Raw genomic sequence first — 18,480 nt, 5'->3', positions numbered from 1 at the left:
AAAAGGTGGTGATTTTAGGCAAGTTAAAAGATAATACAATTATTTATTTAAAATCTCAGAACTTTTAAGATACAATTACACTTCTTATTTGCATTCTGATATCACATTAACATTCAGCTGAGTGTTACTTTCAAAAGCCCAAGGATAGATGCTAAGGTTTTTAACAAAAGCCAAGCTTCTCAGCTATTTGATTCTACAATCTGATGCTGTGAAAATATGCTAAATTTGCACTAAAAAATTTGACTCATGAGTCATGTACAGCCTCAGATTGATAGATAGTTTTTCCATACTGCCCAAGGGCCATAGTTCACTGTTTTCTGAAAGTGAACAGCTTGGTACACCTAGCAAGAGTCAGGAGTGTTCCAATCATGTTGAAATCCTAAGCTGTAGAGGCAGAATGTATTTTCCAATTTGTACGGTGTAAAAGATGACGTATGATTGTTCATTAAAAAAAATTAATAGGAATTAAAGGACATGATAGCATTCTTTCCAAATCACACAATAACTAAGAGGTCTCAGCACAAGAAAGCTCCTTCTATGAATAAGAACAGTCTTCCATGGATGATCAGTATCCAGCCTCCAGAATGGCAACAGCCAAATGCTGATAATTCCTTGAAACTATCCCAAAAGTCAGATTTCCTCCATTTGTTACAGGGTTTCTATTTCCCTAAATTACCAAGGTTTAGATTTTCTAAACTTTTTATGTTCTTCCTAACAATAGTAGCTATTTTTACTGTCCACATGAACACTTAATCCTTTCACTCTTCTTTCTTAGTCTGAAATGCTACAGCACAGGTCCAATTGTCAAGGACACCGTACAAGGAACTACGCTTTAGATTTAAAAAATATGTAAATAGTTTAAATGTGTTATTCAATTCAACCTCTCATTCTTGTATTACAAGTTTAGGTAAGAGGTGCCCTGACTTGATCTTTTATACTTCTTTTATAACTCACTGTACACCCTGATTTATCACCTTTCTAAGCCAGCTTAATTATTTTTTCCATATAGCTTTTCCAGACATTTATATTTCTTGTCTCAGAGTCCCTCTGTGACTGTTAAATCTTTCTCAGACATGATATACTCAACCTAAAATACCATAATCAATTCTAGAACACTACTGACTTATTTGAGTGACTTTATAACTTTCAGGGTATTTATTTTTACCCAATTTCCTCAGTGAAGATTTTCACTAAGCTATCCACATACAGTAAACAGGTCATTTCCCCAGCTGATCACAATTAATTTAGGTTCACTACTGAAGAGAATATAGTGCTCTAAGTATTCCTGACATTATAAATTACACTGCTTTCATCAACAATTAGTTTTATCTGTCATTGTGTTACCAGTTCACCTAACTGCAGAAGAGCTCTCAGAAGCTTCTAGCAGTCTTCTTTAGTCATAACAAAATTATTTTATCTCACTAGAAAATTTTGATTTTGCTATATTATTGGTCACATATTAAATAATATGAGACCTAAGATCTACCTCTGGAAAATCTAAGCTGTTATAACCCGAATGAAGGTGATTTTTAGAAAGTATGTGTGATTTTAAATGTCTGACTGAGACACATAGTGAAATCCCTCATCCCATGAAAAAGAGACTAAAGAAAAATTGACCTAAAACAAATGAGATACAGTAGTTACAGTAGTTACAACCACTGTCTGAGCAAAAACAGCAGGACACTCCTCATACAAGAGGCAAAGATGGTCTGACTTAGGAAGAAAGACTAGTAAAAAAATTGAAGACGCTCCTAAGTTTTCAGCCAGCGGTGCCAGTCTACATGTCTTAAAAAGAATGCCTTCTCCTGGCAGTGTCACAGGGACATTTGGTGAAAGGGACATTCTGAATGATCAGATTCATGCCCCTCCATCACAGCCACTGCATCACTTTAATCCCACCAGATGCCTATCACATTGTATCTTTAAAACTGCTAGATATTTTGTGTCCACCTCTCCTGGTAAAAAGTTGTTCCGCAAGGTCAGGGACCATTTTTTAACTTTTGTCTGCAGTTTACTGTGTTTGTGTCATGTCTGAACATCTGTCAGTTACTTTATTTGCTGGCATGAATGAAATATACAGTAAATAGTTATTCTATACAATATATATTTACCATATTCTATACATACTATATAGTATATTATATAAATTCCATATATATTTACATACAGAGAGTCAGAATACATTTAGAATCATAGAACAGTTTGGGTTGGAAGGGGCCTTAAAGATCATGCAGTTCCAAGCCCTCTGCTGTGGGCAGGGACACCAACTAGACCATGTTGCTCAAAGCTCCATCCAACCTGGCCTTGAACACTTCCAGGGATGGATCCACAACTTCTCTGGGCAACCCATTCCAGTGTCTCACCACTCTAACTGTCTAATTCAAACCTACTTTCAGTTTAAAGTCATTCCCCTTTGTCCTACCCCTACACACCCTTGCAAACAGTCCCTCAAGCCTTCTTGTGGGCTCCTTCTAGGTACTGGAAGGTGTTACAATGTCTCCCCAGGGCTGTCACTTCTCCAGGTTGAAAAACACCACCTATCTCTCTCAGCCTGTCTGCACAGGACAGGCACTGCAGCTCTGATCATGCCCCTCCTCTACCTGAAGATAACAAACCGGTCCCCACTCATTTTGTTAGCTTAAAGAATTCTTCTAATTTCCTCCAAAAAATGATTCCTCGTTTCCCACACCATCCTCATAAGCCCTTTTTAAGTCAACCTCTTGAAAACATGGATGACCTCAGCTGAACACAGCATCCCTGATGAAGCTTCTCCTGTCTTGGACAAAACTGTACTCTTACTTCTTTGTCAGCACTGGATACACCTCAGCTGTGTTGCTATCGCTTTTCTTAAAGGCATATATGCCCTTATCAAGTTGACTGTAAGTTTTTAGGGTTTTTTGGTTGTGGCTGGAGAAAGCTTCAATGTATGCCTTTAAAAATCATAGAATCATAGAGTGGTTTGGGTTGGAAGGGACCTAAAAGATCATCTCGTTCCAACCCCCCTGCCATGGGCAGGGACACCTTCCACTGGACCAGGTCGCTCAAAGCCCCATCCAGAGCCTGGTCTTGAACACTTCAAGAGATGGGGCATCCACAACTTCTCTGGGCAACCTGCTACAGTGCCTCACCACCCTCACAGTAAAGAATCTTTTCCTAATATCCATCTACGCCTACTCTTTTTCAATTTGAACCCATTCCCTCTTGTCCTGTTGCTATACGCTCTTGTAAACAGTCTTGACCCACCTTTCCTGCAAGTTCCCTTCAGGTACTGGAAAGACGCTACTAGCATAAAATAATGATGCTTTTTAAGCTTTAACTTACTATTTCTGAAGGTATACAGACACGTGGCCCTCAGCTCACTGACCAGCGCCGGGGAGCCAGACCCGCCGGGCACGGCCCGAGGGCACCGGCCGCTATAACACACCTCCCGACGCCGCCCACCGAGGCCGCACACGGTGATTTCAGCGCTCAGCCCCTCCGCCCTCGCGTGCTTGCGCCCTCTGCCCACCTCCCTCAGCGCCAGAGACCCCGAGATCCGCAGCGCGGGGCCGGAGCGCCCGCCTGCCCGGGCTCCCCGCGGCCGGGGGCGATCGCGCGCGCCGCCCCGCGCCGCTGTTCCGCGGTTGCCGGGAGACGGCGGCGGCCGGGCAGGCCGAGGGAGCCGGGAGCTGAGGGCCGGAGGGAGCCCGAGCCCGCCGCCCCCGCGCCGCCTTCCCCCCCCCTTTCCCAGTCGTCCCTGGGCAACGGCTTCCAGCGTTGCTCGTTTAATGTGAATTCCCAGAAGTCCTCGGGGAACAATTTCGCCGTGACACTTGCATATAATCCATTTCTTCACAGTTTATCCCGACTCCGAAGTGGTGGTGACACTTCTTTGAGGGAAACTTTTAAGTGGTTAATGCTGATGGGCCCGGGGCAGTGATGGAAAAAAGTAATCAGTTATTTTTGCAGACTAGAGGGGAAGGCTACTTTCTCACCCAAAGAACGTTATTTCTGAAAACTAATAAACGTTTACAGTCTGTCTAAAATATACAAGTTGCCATATTCACGCCTGCCTTTTGTGGTTTTTTTTTTCTCTTGGTCCTGTGCCACTGTCTATTTTCAGTGCACTCACGGGAAAAAAAAAAAAAAAAAAAAAAAAAAAAAGTTGAAAAAGCCTTCTGTTTTGGGGAGAAACAGATAAAACCACACACGACTTAGAGCGAGGCACAGGCAAACCTCTCTCGAGCCCCGTGGGCAGAACATCAGCCAGAGCCATGTCAAGGGGCCGGAGGGGTGATCAGCTGTTGTCAGCTCTGGGTTGGTGATGGAGAACACTGTGCTGTATCGAGAACTGTGCTATTCTCAGAATAATGATTCATTCTAGTATTTGCTGAATTCTGAAATCAAAAAAAAATTTTCTACTTGAAATGCAGCTTAATTGCTATCAGTAACTGCTGAAGTGACAGAAAACAAGAAAATCTAATCATTTCCAGGCCTCAAAGTCAGGTAATAATAGGTAAAGAAATTACAGCTGCTAACATATCTCACCTGTGATTCCTTATAATCACAAATCTCATTGCTTTCTCCCCAGATTTTTTACAACATTGCGCTGCAAGTATAAATTTAGTTCTATTTTTATAAGCCATATCAATCTATTGAGATCATAGCACAAAAAGGTCCTGCCATCACACTATGACAAATGTGTACCATCATAACAGAAGAGCTGGTAGGTCATTTTCAGGCATAGGAAAGCCACGTGTGAAGGTGTCTCGTTCCACTTTTGACACTCCTATAGAAAATTTATAGAGATTTATAATCACCTTCCCTGGAAAGTAACTGTGCTGACAAGTGAAGAACCATTTATACTGACTGGTATCTCCACAGACAGAAGAAATCTCGCTGAACTTGGTGACTGACTGACACTCCACCAATTCTGGCCAATGGATGTCTCAGGCTTACAGTGGTTAGTAGAGGCTTACACTGGCAGGGAAGGAAGGAAGGAAGGAAGGAAAAACAATTTTGGTACAGGCAAGTCACCTGCTTCCTAAACTTCATCATGGACCTTTATTTCTCTAAACAGAGTCTGGCACGATAGTGCCAGACTGGTGCTATAAATGTAAGAGATGGATGTAAATAGTAAAGGCAAAGATTTGGTTTTAACCTTGTGCTGGGTCTACCTGGGGTGCAGATAGTTTTTTTCCTAGCAGCTTGTGGGTTGCCATGTTGTAGGTTTGTGATCGAAATAGTGTTGATAATGCTATTGCTAAGCAGTGGTTGCACAATGTCAAGGCTGTTTGTTATGCTACCCTGCCAGAGAGTAGGCCTGAGGGTAGGCAGGAGGCTGAGAAGGGGACACAGCTGGGAGAGCTGACCTCAACTGACCAAAGGGGTATTTTATGCCATATAACATCAGGCTCAGCAATAACGCTGGGGGGTGATCTTCCCAAGGCAGATGTTGCTTGGGGACTGGCTAGGCTGGTGGAAGGTGCTGAGTGATTGCCTTTGCATCACTTGGGGATTTTTTAAACTTTTCCTTCCTTCATTTATTAAGCAGTCTTTATTTTGAGCCACTTATTTTCTCACTTCTGTTTTTGTAATTATTTCCCCTATCCTGCTGTGGCTGTGGGGGTATAGTAAGCAAGCAGCCCACAAGTGCTTAGTTGCTGCTTGGGATCTACTTGTCCCAAACCCGAAGATTTCCATGACTGGGAAGACTTTTCTTTTTCTTATCTTCAGTAATGGTAGTTCTTGTGGCTATTTCAAACATCATGATAGCCAAACATTAGTTGGTTAGATATTTTCTTTATTTCATTTGAATGGTCACCTAAAAAACGTACAGCGATACAGACTCTATGTGAAAGAAGAGGGACAGGGTAATTTGGTGCATAATTACCCTGTATTTCAATACACTCATGGAAGAATGGGCTCAGTTGTCCTTGAAGACTAAAGCGTGCCATGCAGGTAGGAAATGCACAGACAGTTTCAAACTCATAGCTGGCACCTTCTCACAAATTTTGTGAAGACTATGCAACTGTTTTGTGAAGCAGATAGAAAGGAAGATGGGCAACAGCAGATGACCAGGAGAAAGTCGAGCATGCTGTTCCCTCCCCAGCTCTGTTATTTGTTCCATGTTTACATGTCTACCTTCAGGACCCAGAAGCACCTCCAGGTGTGTGCTTTTGTGGCATTTTGACTCCACAACAGGTGAGTCTGTGTTCATCAGGCCAGTGCTACTTTCTGTTCAGTTGTATGTCTGGGAGTTAAGGACCATGAGCATGTTGTGGGCACATACCTCCTCCTCCATAGTCTAAATAAATGTGGTCTTACCATTGCGTGGAAATGAATTCTGCAGAGACAGAATAAAGACTTTCCGTCTTTATTTTTTATTTTAACTGTTTGCCATGAGAAGAGACAATCAAGCACTGTGTGACAGCCATATATTTGCAGCATTTTTACCTGTGTTTTGGCAAAATTATGCAAATATATCAAGAAAAAAATTAATTTAATTTTGTGAAAATATTCTGAGATGTTTTATTAAGTAACAACATACTGATAAGAAAGCAAAGGAAGAGGACTAATGAGGAGAACAGTTACAAAATGTCACAAAACTACACAACTAACAAATAGTCACAAATGACAGAAACTACAGAATCACAGAATATTCTGAGTTGGAAGGGACCAGAAGGATCATTGAAGGGACAGCCCCAAGAATCACAGCATGTGCCTGAGAGCATTGTCCAAATGCTTCTTGAACTCAATATTTTATTGAAATATAATTTATTCTAACATTCAAAGATACACAAACCAGAATAATACAAATTGTTTTAAAGATAGAAGATTATAAAATTAAAGATCTTTCTGAGACTAAATACCGAATAAAATTAATAAGAACTTTATTAGCTACAAGGACCTTATTAACTACACATTTTAACAAAATTTCATGACTTAACTTTTGATAGAGCCACTGTAGAATTTGTGTGCTGTCCTATGAAGAAACAGGGCCAAATATCCTATCAGTTTGATTAAATTAAGGCTTCTGCAAAAATAAATCAAGTATGGATTAGAAACATATTTGAAAGAATATTGGGGAAAACCATTTTAAATATTTAATTTCAAAAGGGATTTAAATGCGTAAGCTACTGCCAATTCAAAGTATTTTTTGAGTTTAAGTGTTGGAAATTTGCATGTTGAGGTGTGTGAAATTATCTGTCTACTTTTACTGGAAGTACCACTGGGGGAGTCATTTCTCATTTCTGAAACATCAGAAGTAGAACTACTATTCACTGGATTGCTTTTCTGAAATAACTCTTTTTTCCATTAAAACAAATCAGTCATAATTTATGCTTTAAGAAATACCTGATGACATACAGTACAAACAGTCTTGTCATATAACTTGTTTTATATCAGTCTCAAAAGACACTTAAAAGGAACTTCTCTTTTCTGACAAGAAGCAGTTGGCTTAGGGAGTGATGAATTTACAACACAACATCTTGGCATTTCAGTTTGGTGTATTACTTCACACATTAAAATACTCAATATCAATGTAAATGGACCTCTTTCGGGGGGGAAGGAATCAAAGAAAAGAACAAGCCTTTTTGTCTTTTGATTTGCGAGTGAGATTTTTAAGTCTTCATTTTTCACAGCCTCCCTGCCTAAACCAAGTGTATGGTGTGGGAGTGTTGAAAAACATCCCCCCAATATACTTGTATTCTCTCGTCAGTTTTCTTCTATGCAAAAATTAAATTAAATTATTTAATTGATTATTTTTAGCAAATGTATTAATCATAATTTGCAAATGGCAAATTGCAGTGCTATTATTTAGAAACTGATTACTTGCAGCCCCAGCTTGTACCTAGACCTCTGACTGCTGGTAGTGGTATGTCACATCAGTGCATGTCTGTGTATGTACCCAGTAGCTTCAGAGACTCTCAGAAGAGGACAGGTGGTTCAGCAGTGAAAGGTTTAAACCAGGAGTTGAGACCATAGAGCTTCCTGTATAATCCTGAATAAGCTGCATGAAATGAAACCAGTTTGATTGTTTTAACAGGAATGACCACATACTTCAGTATTTCTGTAGCTGAATTTCTGCCTATGAAACTGGGCTCTTCTGAAGTCCTCATCATAGAGCATTTTGAGATGAAGTTCATTAAGGTTCTCAAAAATTGTTACTGGAGCATATGAGCATTACAAAATCAGGAAGGCTATGCTTAGGTGATATCTGGTAAATCAATAGGTGGCACACTTGTTTCTTAGGGCATATATATCCCAAGAAAATAAGATTGCTTTTCAAGTCACCATGACTATCACATTTTTTGTTTTTAAAAAAGAGTAGATTAGGAGTGACCATCATCAGCTAACATAAATAACTGGTTTTTATCTAAACTGGTATTTGAAAACTGTAGATGTTATCAGAGATGTTAATGGCTTACTGTAAGAAATGACTGAAGGAAGGGAAGGAACTGAAGATTTCACCTTTTTGACCTTACACTAACACAGATCAGATAATTCTGCCTAAATACTTTCACAGTCTCTTAGCAAATATGTTTTAAAACATCACTTGTTTTCCCAAGACATGGATTTAAAGGCTAAACTGAATAAATTCTCCAGGATAGTGTTAATTGTCATCCTGGACAGACTGTTTGATATCAGGTATTCTCAGAGGCCATAATCTGCTAAACTGATGAAGGAATACACAGCTTGTGTTTAAAAAACCCAAGACTTTTCTTGCCCAAATTTCACTTTCTATCTTCATTCTTCAAAGATGAAACATTCTGTAGTGTCTTCAGGACAAATTGTGCTGTATTGTTTCCATTCTTGTAACAGCACCGATCCTCTGAAGCCTTGCCAAAGGCTGTGTTTCAACAAGGAATGACAAGTCTGTTCTTATCTGGGATTTGAAGGCTAGAGTCACAAAACATACAGGACAGTTTAATGAATATTTTTAAGTTGATTCAATACTGTAGCAGTCTTTACTCTTTTAATTACAGATTTAGAATTCTCAGAATTTGAGGTTTTGGTCCCTTTCTTTTTCTCCTTGTTTCTTTCTGGTTCATAGGGGAAATTGAGCAATTTTTTCACTTTTTTTTCAGTTCCTCTTCATTAATCTACTCTGTAATTTACATAACTTTCCCAGCTATGAAAACACTACAGAGTGTGCAATTACAGTTGCATTTTCCTTTTTCTTACTGTGTAACTTTTAAAAACTTGAGGTGAAGTGTGTCTGCAGCTGAGAGAGAAGAAATCCTTTATGTAGCGATTTTTTTTAAAATTTGGAAATCAGAAAAGAAAGAAACATTTGAAAGCTTGAAGTTATACACACGAGTTATACAAAAAAATTTTCCTGAGAATGATACTAGTAAATTTTTTAGTCAGATACATATATTTAGGGATACCTAAGTATCTTCAAGCTGTTTTTTTCCCTTTCCCCATCACAGTTATTTAGGGGAATTTTTGTAAAATTTGTTCCCTCATCCTACTAATTTTTAAAGGAATGCTTCCTTTGGAGTGCTTTTGCCAGACTCACACCAGATATGAGAATCCAGCATCTTGCTGGCCAGCTGCTTAGTAAGCCCATGGGTAACTTGAAAGGAGCCAGCACTGCAGTCTCTGAAACCTGGTTGCAGTGCCAGGCCTTATTTTTAGAGTAGTGTAATCCACATCTATCAGCCAAGCTCTTGTTATAGTTTTGCTCCTATAAATGCTAGACAAAGTGGAAGAGGAGCACAAAAAGCAAGATAAGATGTGCTTTAGGTCATTGACCTTGAAACTGCATGGAAATGAAACAGGGTCTTGTTTTTACTTGAAGTCGTTTTGCATTTCACACGTTTCCTAGCTTGATTACTATCCAATTCTTGTTTTGGCATTATTTGTGTTGAAAATTACTTTGGCATATTGTCAGCCCACCAAAACATTACCTATTTCTATAGGTTAAGAAATTGGTATCAGCCCAGTCATTTTAGGTGTTTGTCAGAGTGTATTCAGCAGCTTTTGGTAAGGCTTCTGCTTTCAGAATTGTGTTTAGTTTAGGATGCTGAATAAGATGCTAACTAATATTTTTGAAATACAGCCTTCCTTTGTCTTCTGCTTTTCCTATGTTCAGTTAGGCATTGTTGGATCTTGCACTCCCTCTAACTCTGGAAGAACCGTGGGGTTTGTACTTGCCCATTCCTGATTTCTGAGTAGATACATGCTAATGCACCTTTTGCTATGCTTAAATCAGAATAGGACTAAATGCTGTGTGGTTTTGCAAAATCACTGTTATCCAGAGCAGCAATAATTTCAGTTCATTTACCTAACATGGTTCATTTATAGAGCATAGCAGAAACTTTTCAAAGAGCTTGGTAAGTCCAGACCTGAGGGTATGGTTTCCAGTGCAGAGGGTGATGGTATTGAAAAAGGCTTTTAGAATATATAATTATGTTTTACTACCTTCCTTATAATTAGTGAGACACACAAATGACTGTACATAGATGGAACAAGGGTTATCTTCGTGTTACCTCAGGATCTTGCTCTTTTCACCACTCAGATTCAGGCACTGTCTTGCAGAAACCAAAGCAGGGGTGAGAAGGGGCAGGATGCAAGCTGGAGAGTTCATGAGTTTTAGTTTCTGACACAAGACACATGAAGCTCAGCATACTTGAACCCAGGGTGCTCAGAAGCATTCCTGGGCCCCTGGTTTAAGCTAATGAGGTTTGGTCCTGTACCAATTCCAAGGACTTCTGTTCTTGGGAACCTGGTGGTGTGCAGCCTTCTTTTACAGTAGCATAGAGCAGGATCTGAGAAGTTACTAACTGTATGTCTCTCTGTTTTGGTGATAATTTAAAATAGTTTCTTGCCATGACATGACTGCTTAATAGATTAACATTTTCAGAAAATTTGTTGCAGCACATGATACAGTATCAGGACAATCAAGGGATCAGACCCAGCCAGCACAGGTTTAGGGCTCCTTTTATGACCAGAGTCCCTTTTATGACCAGATGACCTGCCTAGCGGATGAGGGGAAGGCTGTAGATGTAGTCTACCTGGACTTCAGCAAAACCTTTGACACCATCTCACACGGCATACTCTTGGAAAAGCTGGCAGTCCACGGCTTGGACAGGTGCACTCTCCGCTCCTCCTGGTTTAAAAACTGTCTGGACAGCTGGGCCCAGAGAGTGGTGGTGAACCGTGCTGCATCCAGTTGGCATCTGGTCACTAGTGGTGTCCCCCAGGGGTCAGTGTAGGGCCCAGTTCTGTTTACTATCTTTATTGATGATCTGGATGAGAGAATTGAGTGTACCATTATCAAATTCACAGACGACATTAAGTTGGATGGGAATGTTGATCTGCTAGAGAGAAGGAAGGCTCTGCAGAGGGACATGGACAGGCTCTGTTAATGGGCCAGACCACTAGCATGAGGTTCAACAAGGCTAAGTGCCAGGTCCTACGCTTTGACCAAAACAACCCTGTGCAGGGCAACAGGCTGAAAAGCTGCCCAGCAGAACAGGACCTAGTTGTGTTGGCTGACAGCAGCTGAGCATGAGCCAGCAGTGTGCCCAGGTGGCCAAGAAGGCCAATGGTGTCCTGGCCCATAACAGCAATAGTGTGGTAAGCAAGAGTACAGAAGTGATTCTTCCCCTGTACTCAGCACTGGTGAGGCCACACCTCAAGTACCATGTCCAGTTCAGGAAGGACATTGAGGTGCTGGAGTGTGTCCAGAGAAGGGCAAGGAAGCTGTTGAAGTGTCTGGAGTGCATGTCCTATGAGGAGCAGCCAAGGGAGCTGGGGCTGTTCAGCCTGGAGAGAAGGAGGCTCAGGGGTGATCTTATCGCTCTCTACAGCTGCCTGAAAGGAGGTTGTAGCCAGGTGGGGGTCAGCCTCTTCTCCCAGGCAACTAGCAGTAGGACAAGAGGACATAGTCTTAAGCTGCACCAGGGGAGGTTTAGGTTGGACATTAGGAAGAATTTCTTCACAGAAGGGGTGATTGGATATTGGAATGGGCTGCCCAGGGAGGTGGTGGAGTTGCCATCCCTGAGAGTGTTTAAGGAAAGACTGGACATGGCCAGTGGACTGGACTGGACACTCAGTGCCATGGCCTAGTTGACAGGGTGTCTTCATTAACCAGTCCTGGAAGCCATCAGCGAATGAAGACTTCTGTACCAAAAAGGTATTTTTAGGCCAGGTGGTCTTGTCTCCTCTTCTAATGTGGTCACTGTGAAGTAAGAGATGCCATCACAGCCAAAATGGAATCACGAGCCAGTGTTTAAATACTGCTGGTTTTTATATTGCTTGTATATTTTCTACTTTATCTTCCCTGTGACATGTGCTATTGGCTAATATTCAGGCTCTGTATGATGAAATCAAAGTAGACAAACGCTTGTAAAATCTTGTGGTTTGAGATAGTTTTTCTTGCCACAACAGCAGAAGTTTCCTCACTTGTAGTGCCAAGAGTGCCTCACGGACAGGGCTCTCCCAAAAACTGTTCATCTCTAGGTTACATTACTACTGGCTACATGTTGTTTAACCTTCTGCTTTCTGTACCTGCTTTGGAATCTCTCCATTTTTCCATTCAATGACCACTAGTATTGGCACCTACATCTAGGTCCCAGTGCCTGGAATGCACTTAGCTCAGTCATTGGCAGGTTCTAGGTGTGCCCTATATTTTGGGCAATGGCTCTTAATGTTTCTTGGTTTGGAAAGTCTCTTGCTATTAAAAAGGGGGGATATAGTGACTTCTTACATGTGTGCTGAATGTATGGCACCTGTCACACCCATACACTTGCATGAATGAGTTTTAACAGACTGTCCTTATAATATGTCACCTTCTTCATGGGTTTATAAATTATTTTTTATTTTAACAATGTCAATGCAAGGTAATAAGAGCTAAAGGTAGTGGCTGGAGACTTAGAACAGCTCAAGCAAGAGGATAAAAAATAAGTGATAAGCAACAATGATCATAGTAAAATAAGCTTTGTAAGTAAATAGGATTGGAGTTAGCGAGGGGAGTAAGTGGAATTTGGCCACGTTTAGCGCCCATGATACAATGTGATGTTCTGTTTGTGATACATCTGGGTAGTTGCACCAATCTATCTCTCTACAGATTGTATCTGCATCAGCCTTGATAATACGGAGTCTTTTAAATGCTGGTATTTACTTGATGATCTGCATGGCGGTTCAGTGTTGCACTGCACTGGCATTCCATTGTAGCTGTCATCTGCTGCAAGTCCTATGAAGCACCAGATAGAGAAAAAGGCTAAGCTGGCGATTTACAGGAGTTATTTGTAGGCTCTCCTTACCTAGCTGAATGAATGAGCCAGTACTGATTCTGAAAGAAATAATATTTGTATTTATGATTGCAATTTTTTTTAATCTCTCTCTAAACTACATTCTTTCATTTTTAATGTGCACTGCTACCTCAGAAAGCATTGCTTGTATATAATTTTACTGTTGAAAATCAGGCTGTTGTGATTTGTGTAGCAGACCTATATCTTCCATCTCTATCTAATTTGCCCTTACAGGAAGTCATTTGGGTGATTGCTTGGATTTTGTTTTTATTCCATTCACTGGAATGAAATTGCCAGGAATTAAAATGTGGCAGATAAACTCACACTTTTTTTCTGAGCTCTCTTTATAAAGATGACCGCTTTGAAGATGTGCTTGATTTGTTATTATTTGCTTTCTAAACTTTTAAATCCATATGCTAGCACTGCATTTTGTTGCTTGCTGGTTGATTGAGTTGTGCGTTAAACCTGAGCAGGGAGGAGAGGAGCTTTCTTTCTTGCAAAGGGAAATCAGATTTTAAAAGCATTTAGAAAATGATGGCTGGAGTCTGCTTGCAGACCTTCCAGCGTATTTTAAATGTTGTCTTCATCAAATGCTATTGGATGCCATCTAGTCTACTGATACCAAAGTGTGTATTTAATAGCTTCTCACATAAAATTAGTCAAAGATGAATGTGGTCATTTTTTTCTTGTTCATCCCAAGTTTTGAGACATATTTTTGTTGTAATAGCTGGTCATGCAGCCCTTGCAGTTAAGCAATGGGTTAACTGTTTCCTTGTGACAGTTCCTCAGTTGCTATAGATTAGCAGAGCTGACTTCAGCAGAACCAGATCTATTTCCAGCAGCTCAGGATATGGTCTCTTGAGCTATATTACAACTAAACAAACTTGTTCAATTAGCAACAATTGCTTTTGACAGTGAAAGGATAATAGAGGATTTTGCTCACAGGTGTCTGTCTTTGATCTTAGTCCATTGAACCATTTAATGATTCTGTTTGGTTTGGTGCTGCAAGCTATCAAGCAGAAAAAAAATTTGAAAAAATTAGTTCTATAATTTTCAAAGGCCTTTGCCATTAAATGTTCATGCTTAAATCTATTTGTGTGTGACTCTGGAGGCAGTAGCAGCAAGAAGAGCTTCAGTGAAAAACAGCAAAATGAAAAAAGGTGCACGGAGGAGGCTGAAATGGATTGCTTGATGACAAAGCTGAAGCGTGAATGCGCAGATAAATAAATCAAAGAATGGTATTGCTTATTCTGTTGGATTTTCCTGTATTTGTGCAGGAGGCAGAGACATATGCTTAGGATTACAGCTAATGTGCCTTTGAAACAAAAAAGTAATTCTCTGGGGTTTATGTTTTCTATTCTCAGAATTTGTGAATTCAATGTTGTAATCATTAGTGATTATACAGGAGAAGATAAATCTCCCTTCAGGTCTCCCTGATTGGATCTAAAGAATCTAGATGCAACATTTCCCCAAATGACAGCTTGATTCCAATTCTTATCTCTAGCTACCTCAGCCTGGCTGCATGCTATACTAAAAAAAAGGCTCAGAGTAACATAGTTACTGAAGACCAACAGACATACTGACATTTTGTAGAACAAGTATTACTTTATATTTGACAGACCTATAGATAGTAAGAACTTTTTTTTCATTTTCAGGAATACTGTGTCTGTTGTCTTACTTCCCCGTCATGAACAGTAAATCTGTACGCAGTAAGTCATAATGAATCATGCTTATTAGCAATTAGTATCTGATAAAATTTCAAGATTACTGGAAAATTGAAACCACTGGTAAGGATTTATATATTCATATAAATTACATTTAATGTTATTCATAATATTCAGTTCTATCTTACAATAATATGGAAACCCTATCACAATGATTAACTGTATGTGTTTCTGTTATTATTCTGACAGATTTATCAGAACAGCACATTTCAGATTTCTGTAAATTATAATAAGATATGACAGGCAGGCTAGATAAGAAAGGATAAACATCCTCATGAGGAAAAATTGGAATAGTTTTATATTGTACTTGTAAAATGGATCTCATTGTAAAGAAAGATGAGGAAAAAATTGTAACAATTTCAAGGCCATAGACAATTTTAACTACAGATTCTACTTATTTTCCAATTGGCAACCATTATATTAGCTATAGCATAGGGAGATCAAATGGAAATAGCAAACAGAAAGCTGTCTCACATTGCAGACAACTGTAAGGGGTATTGCAAACAAAACCTAGTCATTTTTATTTGGCCCTTTCATTGTGCAAATGAGACTCTCTTGCTTATAAAGGGTTTCACTTGGCTATTGAGCTTTCTGCCAGTTTAGAAATTGGCTAGTACTATATAGTTGTATTGTATGTTTTAGCACCTGTTGTTATGGTCATTACTCAGGGATAGTGACAATTGCCCTTTGGTCTTTTGTACATGTTGTTCTTTCCAGCCTTTCTATGGCTTATTGTTTTTCATGCTCTGAACCTGTCATCTTCCCAGCCTGAATAATTTTCTCGCTGTAGGACAGTTAGTGTCTCATCGGTCAAATACTTCACTCTGGAAGTGATTTATTCAAAGCCGTGGGGTTGTACAAAACTATCCAGATCACTTTCCTGAATGACACAAATGATGCCATTACTAAATATAATACAGAGGGATTTATTGCACTGTCTGCTTCATAATAAACTGCAAGTTCTGTGCATTGTATGGTATCAGATATCGGTGCTTTCAGGTCTCATTTATTTCAGTACCTGTGAGAATGCCGTGCGAGGCCAGGGGACAGAGGGAGCACTGAGTGATGGGCTGACATGCAGCTGGGAAACTGGGCTGCATCCAGAGAGCATATCTCCCTGGCACAATCTCTGTGAGCAGAAGGCTCCATTAAGATGGGATGGGCTTGCGACAGCTTCATTCCTCCTCCATGATCTCATGTACCAAATCAAAGGATCTGTGTAAATGCTGAATACGTGTGTGTGTTGGATCCCCAGCTGCAAGAGAATGCCAGGCATGAGCCAACTGTGTGAGCCCTGTGAGCAGCGTGAGATACTTGGCAGGTCTGAAGTCTAAATTCAGTTATGCAGTGGATATGATTGCCACAGACTAACATCTTGTACATTAACTCACATCGTTTGGATAAAAAAGTTAGAAGGCTGTAACCACATTGTGCTTATTATGCCAGAAGCAACATCCACCAAGAAAGTGAACACCACCAGATATTTTCAAATTCTCTGCTAAGGAAGGAAAAAATATGGTAATAACATTCAATTAAAGAAAAGATAGACTGTTGTAACACGTGATCTAAATCCAGATAATAATCCTTTACTATAAAAACAATGAGGGCTTAAATTTCATGTCAGAATGCTTTTATGAAGCTGGTCATAGCTGTCAAGTTCAATCTGTAATTAATGTATTGTGCTGAATAATGATTATGTGGATGCATTTGGGGGTATTTTGGTTAGTTCAAGATGAAAATATTTTGACCAATGTAGACAGTGTTATTTAAGATTTTGCCAGTGTTTATACTCACAGAGCTATGCAGTTATTTATGGTGTAGCACCTTGTAGTCATTTGGTGGACAAGGCTTTCTATAATTTTGATGAACAGCACATCTTTTTTTTTTTTTTTGAAACACTAAGTTTGTATTCCTCGTCCTTTACCTTATTTTGAACTTTGCAGTGAAGATTTTCGGGTAAAAAATGGTCAAAAATATAGGAAGTTAGTACTGCTCTATTCCTTTGAAAAGAGAGTCAAATCCACATCTCAGTTCCAGTCATTGGGTTTGAGTTCTCTTGACTGTGTAGTTTGATACAAACTACAAACATTTCTAACTTCCCATTACCAGAAACTCCAGTAAAAAGCGAATTTTTTAGTTGCATTACTAATCTTCCTTTACTGAAGCTGGTTTTTGTCAGTCCACTTTGAAAATGAGGATTTTATTTTTCTGTGTTGATGTATCAGTTCTGAATTTATTTCTTCTCCTTTTCCATGGAATAATATAAACCAAATTTCAGGTTTTAGATGGCTGATTGTAAGTCCAAAATGGGCAGAGGCAGTACAAAAGAAGATGTCATTATTTGTAGTTTTTATCCTAAAGACATGAAAAATATAGAGTTTATGTCTGGTAAGTGCTTCCATTTTCTCTAACAACACTGTAGCCAGATAGTTGGAGACTATATAACTTGCAGCTTGATTTCCAGTTTGATTGATATAATTCTTTAAAATAATGGCCTGAACACCCTCCAAAAGAATGGAAAGAGTGTGAGGAACAATCAAAATGTGTATCTTCCCAGGGAAATATAACCTATATGTGTATCACATATATCTATGGGTTATAACTGATTACGATGTTTGGCTGTTAGTTGAAAGAGCAGTAGGTGGTAAGTGCTCAAGGACAAAACTTGTGAGTTTGGAGAGGATTATAAATTGTTTTGGCAATGATGGCAGGGACTGGACTCACCAACGCTGGAAGCTCTTTCCACTCCAGTGTGCCAAGTACTGATACACCCAACATTTGAAACTGAATACCTGATTATGATTTTTTTTGTTGTTGTTCCTCTGGATTTCTTACAATATTCTTTTAATAATTTCAGTGTATTTTGTAGAATTATTTCCTTTGTTATTGTACTATTTTACAACTTACGTACAAACCAGGGACTAGGGGCTCCATTTTAGTTCCCTGTATGTAAAGGTACTCTATATCTTTTCAGACATCCCAGAGGATCTCAGAGACCCTCTAGTAGCTGCCAAATGTAGTGTATGGTTAGTTTTCTTTCTATAGTGCCTAGACAGAAGCCATGGGGGTATTAAAGAAGCTAGGACATCTCAAATAGCATCACCAGGTACCTATGTACAAGTCTGTGAATCAAACCTTTGTGACAGACTTTATTTTCCAAACTTACATGTCTATAATAGCACAACATCCTACAGTCCTCTCCAATCATCAAAACACCTAAAGAACACTGGACTTAAACCAATTTAGATTAATTAAGATCCTTTGCAGTATTGTTATTGTTGTTTTCTAGACTCTTCACCAAGCATGTCCCATAGTATCTGTGGGAACTCATATACTTTGAAAAACTGCTGTAATTATTTAATTGAAGGTAAGTAATTTCTGACATACCAGATTAGAAGATTAGGGAATATGCAGGATACATAATCATTTTAAAGAAAGAGACTGACAAACACCATGACCCTTCTGGTTACGCATCATCTGGCAGCTTCTTCAAAAAATCACAATAATTGAACTGT

General features: G+C 39.5%; 1 protein-coding gene across 3 annotated transcripts in view; it reads right to left on the bottom strand.

The window, feature by feature from the left end:
- The window catches only part of ARMC3 (armadillo repeat containing 3), a 60,107-nt gene extending 56,675 nt beyond the window's left edge, over positions 1–3,432 (bottom strand). For all 3 annotated transcript variants that reach the window (XM_018075710.2, XM_018075711.2, XM_018075712.2), the window contains exon 1: positions 3,322–3,432. The gene's annotated coding sequence lies outside the window, so the exon portion shown is untranslated. The remainder of the gene's footprint in view (positions 1–3,321) is intronic.
- Positions 3,433–18,480: the final 15,048 nt, after the last annotated feature.

Source organism: Manacus vitellinus, unplaced genomic scaffold (assembly GCF_001715985.3).
Source record: "Manacus vitellinus isolate BGI_N305 unplaced genomic scaffold, ASM171598v3 scaffold_3_pilon, whole genome shotgun sequence".
NCBI lineage: Eukaryota > Metazoa > Chordata > Aves > Passeriformes > Pipridae > Manacus > Manacus vitellinus.
Note: the sequence above shows the minus strand (reverse complement) of the source record. Positions and strands in the feature narration are given on the sequence as shown.